The sequence below is a fragment of the Rhipicephalus microplus genome, unplaced genomic scaffold (genome assembly GCF_043290135.1).
Source record: "Rhipicephalus microplus isolate Deutch F79 unplaced genomic scaffold, USDA_Rmic scaffold_21, whole genome shotgun sequence".
Classification (NCBI taxonomy): Eukaryota; Metazoa; Arthropoda; class Arachnida; order Ixodida; family Ixodidae; genus Rhipicephalus; species Rhipicephalus microplus.
In genome coordinates this window covers 7623850-7642334 of record NW_027464594.1, presented here as the reverse complement: position 1 = coordinate 7642334, position 18485 = coordinate 7623850, and the positions used below count along the sequence as shown (strand labels likewise).

Below are 18485 nucleotides of genomic sequence, written 5' to 3'. Positions count from 1 at the left end.
AATTCTTGAGTTTTCCCCCGACAAGCCACTGCCGCCACGTGTTCTCCTAGGCTTCACAGGTCATCCGGCGGAGGAGTACCTACAGCCCGCTACACGATGTTACAACTGTCCACGATATGGACATGTTGCCAAATCTGCCATGGACAACTTCGCTACAAAATTTGTGCAGGAGCACATGATTACAAAGAATGTACATCTAGCAATCATCCCAAATGTGCCAATCGCGATGGAGACCACGTAGCATTATATGCTGGTTTTCCGAAGCACCAGGCAGCTACTTGACTAAAGCGACAAGAAATTTTGCTTGGAATAGCTCCAAAAAAAGGACCATCTTGTCCGAATACAGAAACTGTACACCCGTTCTCTGTGACTTCAAAATCACAAAAGAGTACATCACCAGTGTCGTATGCGACGGTATGCGACGGTGCTTTAGCTCAGAAAAACTAAAGTACAGCCAAAATGGACCGTAGAGGACAATCACCAAGCATTCAAAGGCAGACAAGCGACAGCAGAGCACCGAACCCGTCAGCAACTCAGGATAACCAAGCGTCTACACCTTTCACCTCGCCATAGCCAAAGGCCCAAGAGCAACGTGTACCGAAAACAAGTGATGTGGATATAGTTATGTCGATGCTCTTTCTTGCTTTGAAGGCGATCCTGCGTGTATTTCCACAGGCCAATGACCTTCCAAAGATGAGCGCAGTCCTTTCATTAAAGCCTCTAGCAGTAGAACAAAAATTGTTGTATGGCAAAATGGCTCTACAAATGAACAACTGTTTCCGCAACACAGCTGGGTTTCAGTGGAATGCCGATGGCCTTAGGTGCAAAAGCGGAGACTTTAGGAAGCTGGTTTCTCAGTATAACTTTGCCGTTCTGTGTCTAAATGAAACCAACGTTGGCCCTGACTTTGGGATATCTAATTATGTCACATATGCATCAAGAAGCAATCCAGGCTTGAGCAGGACACTGTTATGCGTACGGCGCGCCATACCCTCTTTTTTATACTCGTCGGACTCGGACGTGCCAGAATTTATAGGGTGCAAAATTGAACTCCAGATACCATCCCCATAATTTGTGTTTATTTGCAACCATCGACACGCATCTCCGAATCATATCTGGTGAATTAATTGGGTAAAGTCCAAAGACCTGCCCTCATCTGTGCAGATTTCAATGCACGCAATACCACGTGGGGCAGTACTCATACCAATTCACGTGGGAGAACGCTTGAAAAAGCAATTGATCGATGTGGTCTTGTTGTACTGAATGATGAATCAGTAAGGTTTTTAAGAGGTAATAATTATGGCAGCTGCCTGGATTTGGCTATAGCCTCCCCTGACATTGCACGATATATGAACTGGTGTACAGATCTCTAAACACGAGGGAGTGAGCATTATTCAGTTATTATGCAAAGCCTGAGAATACAAGTGCAAACGACTACATTGATTTCAAAGCTAACTGACTGGAAACTGTTTCGTGAATATACTGGACATAACTTGATGGGAGTTAATGAATTGGATACATTTATGTGCTGCATTAAAAGCAGTAACTCCCGTGCAACAAGGTTCACAGCTGTCCCAGCAGGCCACTCCAGTGTAGATGCAGAGTATGAGCACCCACGAGCTATTACAACGCGAGAAGAACGTCGCTATCGCCGCACTGGAGGCTTGAAGGTTATAAGAAGAGTCAGGCCACAGACATCCAATCTAACCGACACATGCAAAAGTTAGGTCGGAAAAAATGACTTGATTTCTGCAATTCATTGACACCATTTACTCCACTTCCAAAAATCTGGCAAACAATCACTGCTCTAAGTCATCCAGTACCCAGCGAAACCCATTCAGACCATTGGCAATATCTCTTGGATTATCCGAACGTGATGTTTCTATTAAGTTTTGCACAATGCTGACTTGAACTGGGCAATTGGTTCACAACACTACTCCACTGCCTAGTTCTGTAGAGCAGCAAATTCAAGATGCATACACTTTATGACATTCTCAACTGGATAACACGTATTCTCTACTAGAGTTGCGTACTGCTCCATCACTTATCCGCGTAAAAACGGCAACTGGTACCGACAACGTATCGTACAGTGTTCCAAAAAATATGGACCCAAAGGCATGTCAGTTCTTTTACGGATATATAACGACATCTGGACCAAGGCGTACGTTACAATGTGTTTGAAGGTCGCAAGAATCGTCCCACTACTGAAGCCCGGTAAATCACCGCTTTCGCTTCACTCACTCCGACCAGTCAGCCTCACTAGCTGTGTATTTAAAGTAATGGAAAAAAATGGTTGACAGAAGATTACAGTGGTGGATCGAAGCTAACAACTCACTTCCAGAACAGATGGCTGGCTTCAGACGACGGCTATGCACCATGGACTGCGTCTTCGACCTTGTTACATTTGTAGAACATGAGATGAGCTGTGGAAACATGGCTGGTGCGGCGTTTATAGATATTAAGAAGACGTTCTACTCTGTAAGCCACCTTTCTGTGCTGCACGGGCTTACCTCACTAGGGGTTCACGGTGTTGTCCTTCAATGGATCGCCAACTTCCTACGTTACAAACAAATATACATTTCAACCAATAACGGAGATAGTGATCGCTTCAACAAGAGCAGAGGTTTACCCCAAGGAAGCGTTCTAAGTTCGCTTATTTTCAATGCTGCAATGACAGGTCTTCAAGAAGTACTGCCCGAAGCCTTGAACATATCCATGTAGGCAGGCGACATATGCATATGGACGTCTCACAAATCATTCAAAGTGATCAATGATTGGCTTCAACAAAGACTAAATGCTACAAGTGATTACCCCACAGAGCGAGGCATGCAGATTTCTCATGCCAAATCTGTTGTTCTGCCATTCACGAGAAAAACAGTGAAAAACTTGAAGCTTTTTGTATATGGCCAGAGAATCGAAATCACACGAAAGCATCGCTTCCTTGGCGTTACCTTAGATAGCCAACTCAGATAAAGTGAGCATATTGCTGATCTAGAAAATCAAGTGAACAGCACCATAAATGTTATAAGTCACATCGCGGGAACAAAATGGGGCGGTACATCAGCGTTTCTACTCCACGTCCCACGTCCATTTGCACTATTCCGACAGAAAATTGCCTACTCTGCGCCGGTCCTCCACAACATCTTCCAGACGTCGCTCACCGTCTTCTGTTACAAGCACAAGCTGTTACAAGCACAAAGCTTACGCATATGTTGGGGGGTTCCACAGGCAACATCAAGTTCTTTGACACTGGCAGAGGCAAGAGAACCCAACTTTATTGTAATTAGAAATGTGGAGACATGTTGGCATCTCTTTCGTCTAGTCACGCAACACCCTTCCCATCCGCTCATATCCAACATCGTGAACCATGCTGGAGCGCAAATACACCATGTGTACCAACAGTACATTTCCCGGCTTCCTGTGTCGACACATTGGCCACTGGACCAAAATTAGTCTCATCGCTGCTTGAGCTAACAACTACTGAAACGTCAATAGAAGGACTTCACAGCAAACATGAAGTGTCAACAGTTGCCGCACAGCTGTTGGCATCACATCATCTGCTTGACAGGTACCAAGGATACACTCACGTGTACACTGACGGCTCCGTCACCAAAGAGACAACATCAGCATTCATAATTCCGGAATTGCACGAAGAATATGCATGTAGGTTGGGCCTCCTCTCATCTTCAACAACGTCGGAGCTCGTAGCGATTTTGCTAGCCATAAGCTTTATTAAACTATCAACGACACCAAGAAAAATGGGTGGTAATTACAGACTCTCAGGCAGCACTTGCATGTGTGGAAAATGCCACTTCAAGATACTTAGATGCGCGTATTGTATACGCTATACTAAAAGAGCTTTCAGAAGCTATGAAGTCGAATCATCGAGTGGCATTTCAGTGGGTTCCCATTCACTGCGGAATTAGGGGAAATGAAATGGTGGATGAGTTGGCGAAAACCACTCATAATTGTACGCAAACGTGCCTCATTCTGGTATCTCAATATGATGTAAATAAAATTTTAAGAACAAAAAAACGTGAATTATGCTTGTCTACCTGGTTCACACACAAAACAAAGGAATTGATCCTATATTCTGTTGATTCTAATCATGAATATTAATTAAACCGTGACCTCCCAAGACGTATCGACACACTGATTTATTGCCTACCACTCGGAACTGCTTACACAAAGCACTTCCTACTTCGTATTCAGTGTGCAATATCGTCAGCATGCTCATGCGGCCACGACGACGAGGATGTCTGTCACCTCTTGCTTCACTGTCCTAAACACGACACACACCGAAGGCGACTAGAACAGGAACGGCATAGGTTAGATCCCGAGGTCCATTTGGGTTGAATAAAATACTAGGTCCATGGCCATCCAAAACAAACATCAAAGCAATGAAGGTCCTGCAAGAGTTCTTCGAAGAAACGAATATTTGTGATGAATACTGAGCGGACAAAAGTTAAAAGTGAGCGTGGCGTCTACGTGTTTGTTGTGCTCATAGGAGAACTTTTGCTCTCACCCATGTAGGACTGTATAAATGTATATATTCTATTGTTTTTTTCATATTTTCATTTTTACTAAATTAGTGGAAAGGGGTAGCCGTTGCCAAGTAACGGTGACAAGAACTCCTTCGTTTATTTTCTATTTCAATAAAAAATCAGTCTCAACGCAGGGTCAAGAAATACCGAGGGTAAGCGAGTGAAAGTACGTTGGAGTATGGGTAAATGAGGGCGATAGACATGTGGATTCAGGTACACGAAAAACATCGGCAGCAAAGGGAAAGAGGAATGATCCAATAATGAAGCACAAACGTTATAGGGATGTATTATATAATAAGTGATTCGAGGCTGGCGGAAAGATGTAATGATTCCAGGGCTTGCATTTGGGATCTCGGTTGTGTGCATGAAGTCAGAGGTGCAATGACGAATGAATGTAAATCAAAGGACTGCGGGACGTCTCGTGTTGAGTGCTCACGGGAAGACTACGAATGAGGCTACAACGGGAGATATGTGATGAAAATGCTTAGAAGTAAGGGGAGCTCAGAGCGAAATGAAATTTGAAGAGAGGCTCAGTAAAATGAAGGAGAGTAGATGGGCAGGGAAGGTGGTCTGGCATTTTTTTCGTATAAGAAGAGCGTGCACACAGAGTGAAGAAAGGCTCACCAGTATATATATACGGCCGGAAGTGTGGGTGACACGGAAACAAAAAGCGTTAAACGAAAAGTCACAGAGGCGGCGAGGATTTATTGGATGACGTCGGTGGAAAAAATGTCGGCTCTCAGTAACTATATAGCGAGAAGGCAAAATGACATAAGGCGGCAGAGGTTTTATGATAGTTCAAGGGGATGCAGTTGCTATTTGTAAAGAGGTAGGGTGGCGTTAGAACGCGTAGTCATTAAGCGAGATTCAGTAAAGAAGAAGAATGAACATGCTGTGAGATAGTTCAGGAAATGATCGAACATATTCTGAATAAATGCAGTGATATCCATCCAGGTATACGTATGGGTGCAACTTCACTTGCCTACATGAGGCTTTGTATTTCAAAGCTGGACACGTCCGCGATTGAAGCAAGTAAGAGACGATTAGAGTACTGGTGGCAGAAAGCAGAGATAAAAATACAGAAATAGTGGGAAAATGAGGTAGTTCTGCCTGATGGGGTAGATAGATGAAACACAAATTTATATATTTCTTTGTTATAATAAGATCAATAAATTGAAGTAAAGAAGGCATTACGCCAACGCAAAAATAAATATTTCGTTTTTTTTCTTGCGAGCCTGCTGGCCCCCATGTCACCACCCCGTTATAAATCGTACTCTCATAGCATTCATCCCTCCATCCAGACGCGCAATGGTCGACGCCATGGTAGATCACACTCCAGGCGTCACGCGTTGCAGCTTCTTTAGTGCCGACAATGGCGCGTACGCCGACAGCACAGACGACGAGACGCGTGCTGTGCATATAACTTGCCCAGCCCACCATCGAATGGCGGCAAGAAGACGAATTCGTAGGGGAGTGGCTGTCCAAGACAGCGCTTGATAGCATGCTTGTGGACTGGCACCAGGGCGTGCGGCGTGGCTCTTCAAATGACAAAAAAATGACAGGTCCTGCGTGCAGTGGAAATCAATGATATGCGAAGCACGAATGAGAAGTGTTGATATGTCACTTAAAAATTAGCACAACGTCATGAGGTGGAAGTAAATGATGCCATACATGACTACTGTGCCATGATTATCATGTTTGGATGTGTCGTTTGCTTTCGTCATCTATTTACGTCACGTGATACCAAACTTAATATATGTGGAGCTAGCAAAACGGCCACGAGCACGCTATGAGCGTGGTATGTTGTCATGCTCCTACATTACACGCCTGTCAGGATTATCCCGTTTGCACCAGTCATATATTTTGTCATCCATTGATGTCCCATAACACAAAATTTGGTATATGTGAAGCTATCAAAACAGCCATGAGTGCATAATGAAGGGCCACCAATGTAGCGTTGACGCGTGTGCACGCTGGGCACAGTTACCCTACGTTAGCAAAACGATAGCGCTCTATAGTCTGATGCCAGGCGCGACGAGCATGCATCGCGTAACCCGTCGGCAACCAGTGCGAAATGCGACATGCTGCATTTCGCGCCTATGCGTTACCCGGACAACGCTGCGTCTCCCCCTTTTCGTGATGGAGGGACACTGGACGCGCTGAAACTCGCATGTGTCAATGCAACGCCGCGCGGCGGCGCCTGCGAGTATAAGACAGGACTGGCGCCTGGCGAGGCAACGTCGGCGTGACGCAAAGAAATGAACGCCGGCGAGAATGCAAACCGCATCACGTTGAAATGAATTCACGTAGCCATGTTCTCACACGACATGTAGTCATGTTTTCACATGACACGCATCTCATCATTATCATGTTTGCATCAGTCACATACCTTCTTCATCCATTGGTGTTACGTAATACCGAGATTTGTACATGTGAAGCTAGCGAAACGGCCCTGAGCGCATCATGAGCGTAGGATGTAGTCATGGTGTTACATGACAGGCATCTCATGTTTATAATGTTTGCAACGGTATCATACCTTCATCATCGTTTCACGTCCCGTAATACCGAATGTGGTATAAGTGAAGCTAGCGAAACGGCCGCCAGCACATCATGACCGTGGCATGTAGTCATGTTATTACATGACACGCATCACATGATTATCATGCTTGCACCCATCACATACTTTCGTCATCGATTCATTTACCGTAATACCAAGTTTGGTATAATTGACGCTAGTGAAACGGCCATCACGCTACCTAAACGGCCATCATGAGCGTGGAACATAGTGATGTTGTTACATGACACGCGTGTTATGACTTTCATGTTAGGGTCTGTCGCTTGTGTTCGCCATGTAATCATGCCATACCATACAAGTTTTGAAACATTCCATGCGAACAAAACCACCGCAAGAGCTGCAGGACCAAGAAATGTAAATCATGGCATTCATGGCATAAATATCAATATTTTCATGATATGACTAGTCAGATATGTTCTTCATACAGTCATGTTATGGTACACCAACTTTGGTATCGATACGATTATCGAAACGGCCAGGAAAGCTAAAAGTCGTAGGCGGCTAGTGTTACGTTTGGCCCAGCAATTCATCTGGGCAGGCGCCATTGTGCGTAAGCCGGTCTGCTAGGGAGGCTTTCTACCCCATCGGCGCCCAGTCTGCAAGGCACTGTCCGGTAGATGTTGCAGGAAGCTGTCGGGTCTCAACGGAAGCTTCGCGAGGCAAGCCTTTTGTTGAACGGGATCGAAGAGCGGGGAGAATGGCGCCACTGTGGCGGGTCTCATTAAGTCAACCTCTTGGTTCGGTTTTTGTCAGCTACGCGAGCCCATCTCAACGCACCGACAGTCCGGAAGCGTGGGAACGCGCCGAAGAAGCCGTTCACCGAGATCAAGCGTTTGGACTGCCTGAAGCTGAAGGCAGCATGGACCGGTGCTGACGTTCGGCTTAGCGGCCATCTATCTCCCCGGTGGAACTCGACTTTCCCTCTCCGGACTCTGCCTCCTTGACCTGCGGTGCCTTCAAGGCGTGGGCCGGGTGCGTCTTTGTGTGGTGCGTTCCTGTTACCGTTGGACCGTTCCGCCCAGCCGAGTGGTGCAATATCTGCACCCTCTCTGGTGCGTGGACCACATAGGCTTCGTCCACTGCTTTGTGGCAAGAGTGATCACCGCCTCATTCAGACGGCGGTGACGGCGGGCTATAAAAGCCGAAGCATTTTTGTAAATAGTGCTGAATCTTGTACGGAGTCATGAGCTTAACGTCTGTTGTACATAATGTGATATCTTCTCGATCCCTGTACAGTTCCTATCTTTCTTCAATAATGTAAATAAATCTTCGTTCTACCTCTCTTATCGCGTACCCTCACTGGCGAAGATCGGCTATGTGGACGATAGCGGGAAGCTAGCTATCTTAAAGAATCCTGCCGCTCCTACCATCATCGACCTCATCGAGCCCTTCACAACTGGTGGCAGTGGTGGGATGCCATCAGCAACTTCCTTAACTTTACAACTAGATAGATAGATATGCTCAAAGTCGCTGAAGTTAGCTAAAAAATGCTTCGCATTTAAAAAGCACTGTGTATGTAACGTCATTTCTCATATCACGTCTTTATGTGATGATGATTGAGCATATGTACCGATGGTTCTCGGTTTACCAGCTTTAACCTCTGAAACAAGCTCCTTCATAATCACTGACTTCCTAGATAAAGGGAGATTGTTTATTTCATGTCTAAAAAAGCAATACCCAAGTAGCAACGCCATAATTTGGCGACCGGCTTGGTGGTCTCCAAGCCCTTTAAAGATCGCACCAGGGATGACGCCTTTACTTGCGGAAACGCGGGAACTTTTCCATCAATGTTTCATCTACTTTTTAAAATATTAAGTATAGCTAGAATGGGTCGAATATAGTTGCTTCCATTTCTTTTCATACCTTTTTTTTAAAAGGTTTTGCCGTGAAAGTGTGCATATTGTGGAATTTCTGTATAATTTGAGCGGTATTTTGAAACATGAAGATCTGTTTTTCTCACGATGAGTATTTTTAAATGCGAATCATTTCTAAGCAAAATTCGATGACTTTGAGCACATCTATCTATCTATCTATCTATCTATCTATCTATCTATCTATCTATCTATCTATCTATCTATCTATCTATCTATCTATCTATCTATCTATCTATCTATCTATCTATCTATCTATCTATCTATCTATCTATCTATCTATCTATCTATCTATCTATCTATCTATCTAGCCGCCTACAACTTTTAGCTCTGCTGGCCGTTTCGGCTATGGTGTCAATACCAAACTTGGTATGGCGCAACATGACTGTATAAAAACATATTTGGTTTGTCATAACATGAAAATCCTGATATGTATGTCATGAATGTTATGATTTACATTTCATGGTTCTGCAGCTCTTGCAGTGGTTTCGTTCACATTGCATGTTGCAAAACTGGCGTGGTATTGCATGATTGCATGGTCAACACAAGCGACAGAACCTAACATGAAAATCATGACATGCTTGTCATGTAACAACATGATTACATGCCACACTCATGATGCGCTCGCGGCCGTTTCGCTAGCGTCTCATACACCAAATTTGGTATCACAGTACATGACTGGATGATGAAGGTACGTGACTGGTGCAAACATGATAATCATGAGATGCGTGTCATGTAACATGACTACATGCCACGCTCATGATGCGCTGGCAGCCGTTTTGCTAGCTTCACCTATACCAATTTTGGTATTACGGGATGTGAATGGATGACGAAGGTATGATACTGGTGCCAACTTGATAAACATGAGATTCATGTCATGTAACAACATGACTACATGCTACGCTCATGATGCGCTCGCGGCCGTTGCACTGGCTTCACATATGCCAAATTTGGTATTACGTGACGCCAGTAGATCGCAAAGGTATGTGACTGGTGTGAACATGATAATCATGAGATGAGTGTTATGTGAGAACATGGCTACTATACAGCCAAGGCGCCAATACTTTTCGCCGTAACGCGGTGTGCGTGCTCGCCGGCGTTCGTTTTGTCGCGTCACGCCAGTGTTGCCACGCCAGGCACCGGTCCTGCCATATACTCGCAGGCGCACGCCACGCTGCGTTGCTTTGACTCATGCGCGTTTCAGCGCTTCCGGCGTCCCTCCACCACGAAAAGAGGGGGACGCAGTGTTGTCTGGGTAACGCATCGGCGCGAAGGGCGACATACTGCATTTATATTAGCTTGTTTTAAGTGCAGGTGAAGCTCGATGTGACCTTTTGAATGTAGTCAGCTGCTGTGTTTTATATGTTGGTAGCTGGCTGTATAACTTTGCAGGGTGAGCACCTGGGCTGGCCACAGAGACCAGACGTGTTATTCTAAGTTTTACGTAAACAAACATGCCTTTAATTTAGCGTTGCAAATGTCACTTGCCAGGCATTGGAAATTCACGCAAAACCTAAAGCAAGGACTCGCATAACGTCTGGTTCCTGTGACCGGCCCAGATGCTCCACCAGCAAAAATATACAGCTGGCTAACAACTTGAAAAGCACATAATCTGACTACATTCACAAGGTCACATCGATCTTCAACTGCACCTCAAACAACCTAATATACTTTTTTAAGTGTGCCACTTGTAAAAAAAAATATGGGCAAAACTGGGCAACCAAATCACGTAAGACTGAACGGCCACCACGCAGACACAAAACACAGCTTACCAAAAGCAGTAGCCGGTCACTACAAGCAACAGGACCACAATTTCGACCAAGCAAAGCCTTACGTTCTACAAACTAATTTCTGCTCACCATGAGAGAGGAAACACATGGAATCATATTTGATACCAAAATATAAGTCCCTACACTCATCACGAATCAATGTAGCACTTGGCAATTTCAAATTGCTGAAAGCCATAGCATAAATGCAGCATAATTTAGAGACGAAAAAGGTTCGACCTTCAAATAGGCCTAACCGGTGTTACATGCAATCTCTCCTAGCCTACTTTTTGTACTATTAACATTCTCTCTAGCTTTTTGAAATTTTAAATATATATATATAAATGTGTCTATATATACACAACTACGAAGTTTTATTTTTTAGAACCTTTCAACCACCGCTGTCTTTCCTCTTTTGTCGCTTCAAAAAACACTCCTACCGTGTATCGTTAAAATCATTGCTAAGCCACAAAATTCTCTGCGTCTCTTTTTTTTCCTCGTTTGTTAACGCTAGCGTGCCACTTACCCACAACCCACCTTTTTCCAATTTTTTCCCTTTCTTTTTGTGTTTTTTCGTCACTGTTTATTTCATTTGCATTTTGAATTTCTATACTTTTCTGCCAACATGCAATTGCCTCAAATTCTTGAGGCCATTCCGTTGAGCGGGCCACCTACAGGGATAGCTAAAGCGTATTTTAACCAATGACCTGCCCCATTAAGCACGTGCTCTTCTGAACACATCTGATATCACTTACCTTTGACATCTTGGCATTTAAAAGTACGCCGCCTGCATGAATCTCGCCCCTTTAAAAACGATAGTCTTAATGGGGACCTTGCACGCAAAAACTTTGATCTGTCTGTCTGTCTGTCTGTCTGTCTGTCTGTTTGTCTGTCTGTATTTGCCCACCGTTACCGCGAACCAAGTACTAAACAGCACCAGCCCATACCCCGAACGGCCGACCCCATCCGCTCCGCCCACCAATGTTGCTCAAGAATCAGCGTTCATACGTGTGCGATATTCAATTAAAAAGCAATTATTGCGTATATATGAGGCACCATAACAACACATATATATATTCTGCATGTTCGTCTTTTACTATAAAAGGCATATATAAGTAATACTAAGAACCGTAGCGCTTATCACGCAGCGCTGACCATGCAACGCTTGCATGGAAAGGGGAGTGTTTCCAACGCCTTACAAAGACGAGACGGTGGTGGCACCTACCCGTCACCTTGCGTTCCACACCTTATCACCTTTGAGACAGGCGCGCACACCCGTCTTAGGGCCACGTGCTTTATCTTGAAAAAATAACTGCCAGATGGCGCTCATGTCTTACGTGTGACGTGACTTGACGCGCTCGTTCGCCTCCGGTGCACGCTCAAGGAACGCTAACGCAGCGCTTCCGGAATACCATTCACCCATTTTCTTGCGCAGAACATCAAATAAATGTTTTGTTCTGTCTCTTCAACAAAATCGTCTTTGAACAAAATTTGAAGATTACATGCAGATACGGGGACAAATATTCGTAACCGCTTTCCTGTTATAAGTCCCATTCACAGGTGTTCGAGAACAAGCGCAAGCCGTTATCGTCGGCAACCTTTTGTTGTGGCCGGACGCCGGGACCGTCTGCGGGCTTCGAACTTTCAGGGTCTTTGCTTTTTTCGTGTCTGTAGCGGCCACCGCTCCTACTTTGGGTGTTTCCTCTTTTTTTGCCTCCTTTTTACTCCACCCCCTGAGAACATCATGAATTGCTACCAGCCAACTTAAAATGAAGCGAAGACTGCACTCCTTTGCTTTAGATTTTTTTTTTCCTTTTCCGTAGGCGATTGCCAACAGGGACATGCGCCACCACCAGGAGAAGACGTCTCTACTAACCACCTCAAAACTAACATGCCAAGGATGAGAAGCAAGGCACCTTTCACGAACATAGGTCCTCCTATCAAACTTCAGCCAGCCTATCTGAGGAACTTCCACTGGTCACTCTGATTATCCCACTCTCCGTAACAGTTTTTTCTGATCCCAAGGCAGTTTTCAAGGTTTTCGAAACACTATGGGTTGCTTATATAAGCTCTGCACACACAAATTAGCCATCTGATGTACGATATGCAAAGTATATGAGAGTGACTTGTTGGGCTTTAAAGCCTTTTACAGAGTAGTAAAGAAGGAGCATTGATAACTTAATAACTAACTCAGAATACATCCAACAAATATTAACTAAAGCGAAAAATTAGGAATGTGATAGACAACATCAGCAGACACTACGCAGAGCTGCTCAGAAACGCATCTTGAGAAAATAAATAAATAATGCAGTAAATAAGAATGCAAGAACACAACACCAGCGCACTAGTAGAGATGCCCAGTTGGCACCAAACTGCTGTACTTAAGATGCACTATCGAAGCAAGACTACAGCCCATGACAAATATACCGTTCGGGTAGCCATTGACTGCTAAACTGAAGGGCGCGAAATAAAACCGTTGCTGTGGTGGCCGCAATTTAGATTAAATGCTTGATACCTGTCTGCTTAGACGTGGATGCATTTAAAGAATTCTAGGCAGTGGAAATTTCTGAAGCCCTCCACTCTAGTGTCCCTGATAATTATATCATGGTTTTAACCATTAACCGCAGTAAATACTATTCTCATTACACTTGACATGAAATAAAGCAAGCAGATATTACAATGTAGTTAAAAATTCACCATTCATCCCCCCTCTCTAAATCCACGGACTCACGTAACAATATTTTATTATGCCTTCTATCAGTTATAATTAACAATGCTAAACGTCAGTATGTATCACTGTAAAATATCCCACATGGTTAGGTATTGGAAGTTAGGTATGATGAAGTAAGACAGTAGAAAATCACTTGATTGCACTTACGAAAAGAACTCCTCAAAGGCAATGAAATAACTAAGGTAACAAAAACATATTAAAATAGAATGTTCAGTGAAGGTTACAGTGAAGATGAAATCATTATAGTGCTTCTTTTTATTGCAACGCAAAAGTGTTTTTAAATAGCTGATTGCACAAAGGGCATCAATTAAAATATGACACGAGAGTCTGGCGGGCAACTCACTCAGTAAATCTTGAAAAAATGAAGTACGCGATAAAGATCTTAGTAAGCAGCACTGACACATTCCTAAATGCGCTGTCTAGTTGAATTGAAATTTAGCCTTAGGAACAGAAAAAACACCTTGGCAGATTGTGTTTAGGGAGACACAAAGTAAGAAAATAATTCTGTCATCTGCCCAATCAACCAAGAATATTGAAATTTTAGAGACTGAAATAAGCAGGTATGTCTGGATTGAAAAGTTGGAGGTAGTCGTGTTTCTACACAGTCCCACTTGAAAAAATTCTTTGATTACTTTTATGTTCCTAAATATCCCGTTCCAAAGTTTAATTTTGCATTTCATGATTACGACTGAAAGGCAGTGAAGATCAGCAAAACATTACTCCCTAGCGGAACGAGCAGTCAGTTCTTGCTATCGCCAGCGAATAGCAAAGAGTAACTATTTTAATGTTTGCCCATGTCTTCGACCCATGGTCAGAATAATTACATATTATGAGAGAGTCTGTGCTAGTGCTCATTGTCCTGCCCACATAATAATGCAAGCTGCAATTAAATTTCCAGCAGGATATCTGAGCACAGGCATGATACAATTCTTACAAGTAGTACAAATGTGACTGGCTCAAATATTTAACACCTACAAAATCGCCTGCTGCGGTCACTATTAGGTTCATTATTGAAGCTTAATGGCACTTCTGGCAGTGATAATGATCGCCTCACATTACGTTCTCCTGGATACATAGCTATCAGCAGAGGTGGCTTTTATATACATAACTTACAGCGCTGACTTCTTTTTTAAAGAAAAACAAAAAGATTAATTTTGAACACCCTTAACCTCTGTGCTCCTTGAATGCAACTACCAAGTGGCTCTGTGGAGCTCGCTTTCCACAGGAAAGATGAGCAATGCTTAGCTGCTGTGCACCAGCAGTCAAGTTTTCCACGAGCCAGCATTAATCATAGGCTAGTCCAAACGTCTTCCACACTCTCTTCCTACGATGAGCATGTATAGGCTGCGAAGGAAACAAAAAAAAATACTTACGTGTTTATTAGCGAAGCAGAATTTGGAACTCGTTTTGGAATGATTAGGAATGTTGTCTTTTAAAACATCAGGATGTACAAAAACCTGACATGTTACAACAAAAACATCCTCAATGTTTTGGCGAACATAGCTGCAACCTTATCGAAAGAATATGCATTTTCCACGTAACAGATGTGCCACAAATTATAGTTGAATAGCGCTCTGGCAGTGCGTATACATGCTAATTCAGTGATAGGACAGCACATGAGGTATGCACTTTCATAAAGTATCCATTGGAGGTAACATATAAAATTAAATTACGTATTTTAATATGAACACAACTAATGTAACTTTCTTCCGGCTGCCTATATTAGAACGATTATACCTACAACATCAAAAAGTGGTTTCACCAAATTACTATTGTCAACGGCGAAATTACGGCTATTAATTCCGGGATTACAGATGGCTAAAAAGGCGGTGTTCTCACTCATTTCTCACATACCCCTCATTATAGGCTGTCTAATGAATAATAAAAAATGTGGATATTCTAAGACATACAAAGCACCCATCTTGAACTACCTACCAACCCAATAAAGCAAGCAAGCTTCTGCGACAATCTCCAGTAACAAGAATACTGGAAGGCATTGGCCACAATTTAGCAATACACAAAGAACATTTGATGAGACTGATTTCCGATGTTGCGTAATTGCTTCAATGCCAACAGCTTGGCAATATGCAGTCTATATTCATGATTGTCTGATGAATATATTGTCCAATTTTTCATTTTCACAGTAGCACGTGCCTGCCTTATGTATGCATACTATGATGCATAAAATTAGAGCAAGTTTTGAGCGATTAATAATACATTCATTTCTGCAAACACCTCAGATCCCTTCTACAACTGTAGCGTATGCCTAGAGAATTTACTTAAGCTTGTCATCTGATGTGAAGACAATTAGAACAACATGCAGACCACAATTAAAAGCAAATAAAAGCATGACGTTCTGGCCCCCACACAGAAGCCTTATTCACAAGTGACAAAGATTGTGCTTTTATTCGTGGCCAGTATGTGGTTTTTCAATGTTTTAACGCATGTTTCTGACCAGACGGGTATAAGCTTGTCATCTATTATTAAATGTCATTGTAGGTGGTGGTCTAAACTGTTCTTACTGTTCGTAAAAGTAAAAATGCTTGGCAAAGTTTGAGCACCAGGTTTGGGTGAAGTACATACAATATTTAATAAACCACAACAAAATAGTGACATCTAATTAGAGTGAAAACAAGCTGCAATAAATAAAATGTGCTCTACCACATGAACTACTGATCGAATTAGGGCTCGCACAGTTAAGCTACAGCGATTTGGCCACAATATGCCATGAAAATTTTGTTCTAAAATACAGTTCAAGTGTAACAAACGGCTCTAAATTCATGGGTTGCGGACGCATCAGGCAACTTATGTTGCGGGTGTGTAACGTAAGCTCAGATTCGACTAAAAGGGCTGCATTAACACCTAAGCGTAGGTGCAAGCCTTGTGAGCCCTTCCTAGGACGAGGCAACGTGCAGCACGCGAACTCGAGTAACACGGTAGTTCAAAGATGCGTGCTGGTGCGGATGCATGCACCGACATACGTTCGGCTACCCACAGCAATTTCTGATAGCAGTTAAAAAAAGCACGTACAACATATGGAACTGTCTTAGACACGTTGACTCCTATAGCACACTATATGAACAGGCATGCAAAAAAGAAATCCCCGAAGCATACGCTTCCTAGGCGTGAACAACGCTTGGAGCTAACAAACGTTATTTCGCCCAACAAGTATTTAACCAAAATATTGGTCCTTCGCGAGCAGAGCTCCCTGCCAATACCACTGCCGACAGAAGCGGGCGCCGTCACAACTCTGCTCAAATGCGCCACCAAATTCCCACTGCACACGCACGCGCCATGGGCTTCACACACCGAGCCACGCTGCAATAGAAAGAAAAAGCTCGCCCACGCTTAACTTCTCACAAAAAACGTCTTCAGCCCGATGAAATGACATACACAAACAGGTTCGCTATATTGAAAACCTCACCTATTGTCCACATGTAACGAAAAACGTAGCTTGGCGTCGTTATCACGCTCTCGGTGTTGAGAAAGCGCTGACAGCAGTACACACCTGGCGAGTCCTCCAAAATACAACACCACACGTCCTCGCTTGAGTAGAGTTCATCTTCGTAATAAGCAGCACCGGCAAAACAAAAAACATGGACGCAGAGCGCAAGCACACCTAAAAAAAAATTGGCAGATTCCACGTACAGTGGCAATCGATGATATGCGAAACACGCATGAGGAAGGTTGATATGTCACTTTAAGATCAGCACAACGTTACGACGTCGATGTAAATGATGCCGTACAAAACTAACGTGTCTTGATTACCATGTTTGGACGTGTCGTTCACCTTCGTCATCTATTCACGTCACGTGATACCAAATTTAGTAAATGGGGCTTAGCGAAACAGCCGCGAGCACACTATGAGCGAGGTATGTTGTCGTGTTCTTACATGACACGCGTGTAAGGATTATCATTTTTGCATCAGTCATATATTTCGTCATCCATTGACATCACGTAACACCAAATTAATTATATGTGGAGCTAACAAAACGGCCGTGAACGCATCATGAAGGGCGCAATATACTCCAATGTAGCGTTGACACACGCACACACTAGGCACAGCGACACGGCGTTAGCAAAACGCGAGCCCTCTATAGTCTGACGCCAGGCACGACCAGCGTTCGTCGGCGCGGCCTGATAGTGACCGGCGCGAAATGGGACATGCTGCATTTCGCGCCGATGCCATAGAGTAACATTACTCTATGCTGATGCGTTAACCAGACAACTCTCTCTCTCCCTCTTTCGTAACGAAGGGACACTGGACGCGCGGAAACGCTCTTGCGTCAAAGGAGTGCAGCGCGGCACGCGCCTGCGAGTATACGGCAGTACCAGCTCCTGGTGTGGCAACGCCGGCGTGATGTGATGAAATGGACGCTGACGAGCACGTGCACCGGGTCTTGTATTGACGCCTTGACTGTGGCATGTAATCATGTTCTCACATGACACGAATCTCATGATTATCATGTTTGCACCAGTGACATACCTTTGTCATCCATTGGCGTCACGTAATACTAAATTTGGCATATGTGAAGCTAGCGAAATGACCGCCAGCGCATCATAAGTCTGGCATGTGGTCATGTTGTTACATTTATTTATTTATTTATTTATTTATTAGAAGTACCTACATCGCCCATTGGGCATTGTTGTAGGGGGGTTACAGTAGAAAATAGAATACAAAACAGCAAAATTAAAAGCAAATAAATCGTGCATTAAACTATACAGGAGAAATCAACACTTGTAGTACAGCATCAGAACAAAAGTACAAAACACAGGATTATACAACGAAAGCAGTAATTATTGATATAAAAAATCAACAACCAAGAAAAGTACAAAGCCAACGTTAAATATATGGGTTATTTCAGCAGCTCAAAATGCTGTTTCAATGGCTGTTAGGAAATTAGAATCAGAGATTATTGGTATTTTTAGCGCATTCCAGTCACTAATAGAATTTGGAAAGACAGGGTATTTAAAGACATTCAATCTACAAGTATATTC

General features: G+C 43.5%; 1 protein-coding gene across 1 annotated transcript in view; it reads left to right on the top strand.

Annotated features, from left to right (window-relative positions):
- LOC142785319 (alpha-(1,3)-fucosyltransferase C-like) overlaps nucleotides 1–15804 on the top strand; it is a 35068-nt gene extending 19264 nt beyond the window's left edge. Inside the window, exon 3 of the mRNA XM_075883757.1 lies at nucleotides 12580–15804. The gene's annotated coding sequence lies outside the window, so the exon portion shown is untranslated. The remainder of the gene's footprint in view (nucleotides 1–12579) is intronic.
- Nucleotides 15805–18485: the final 2681 nt, after the last annotated feature.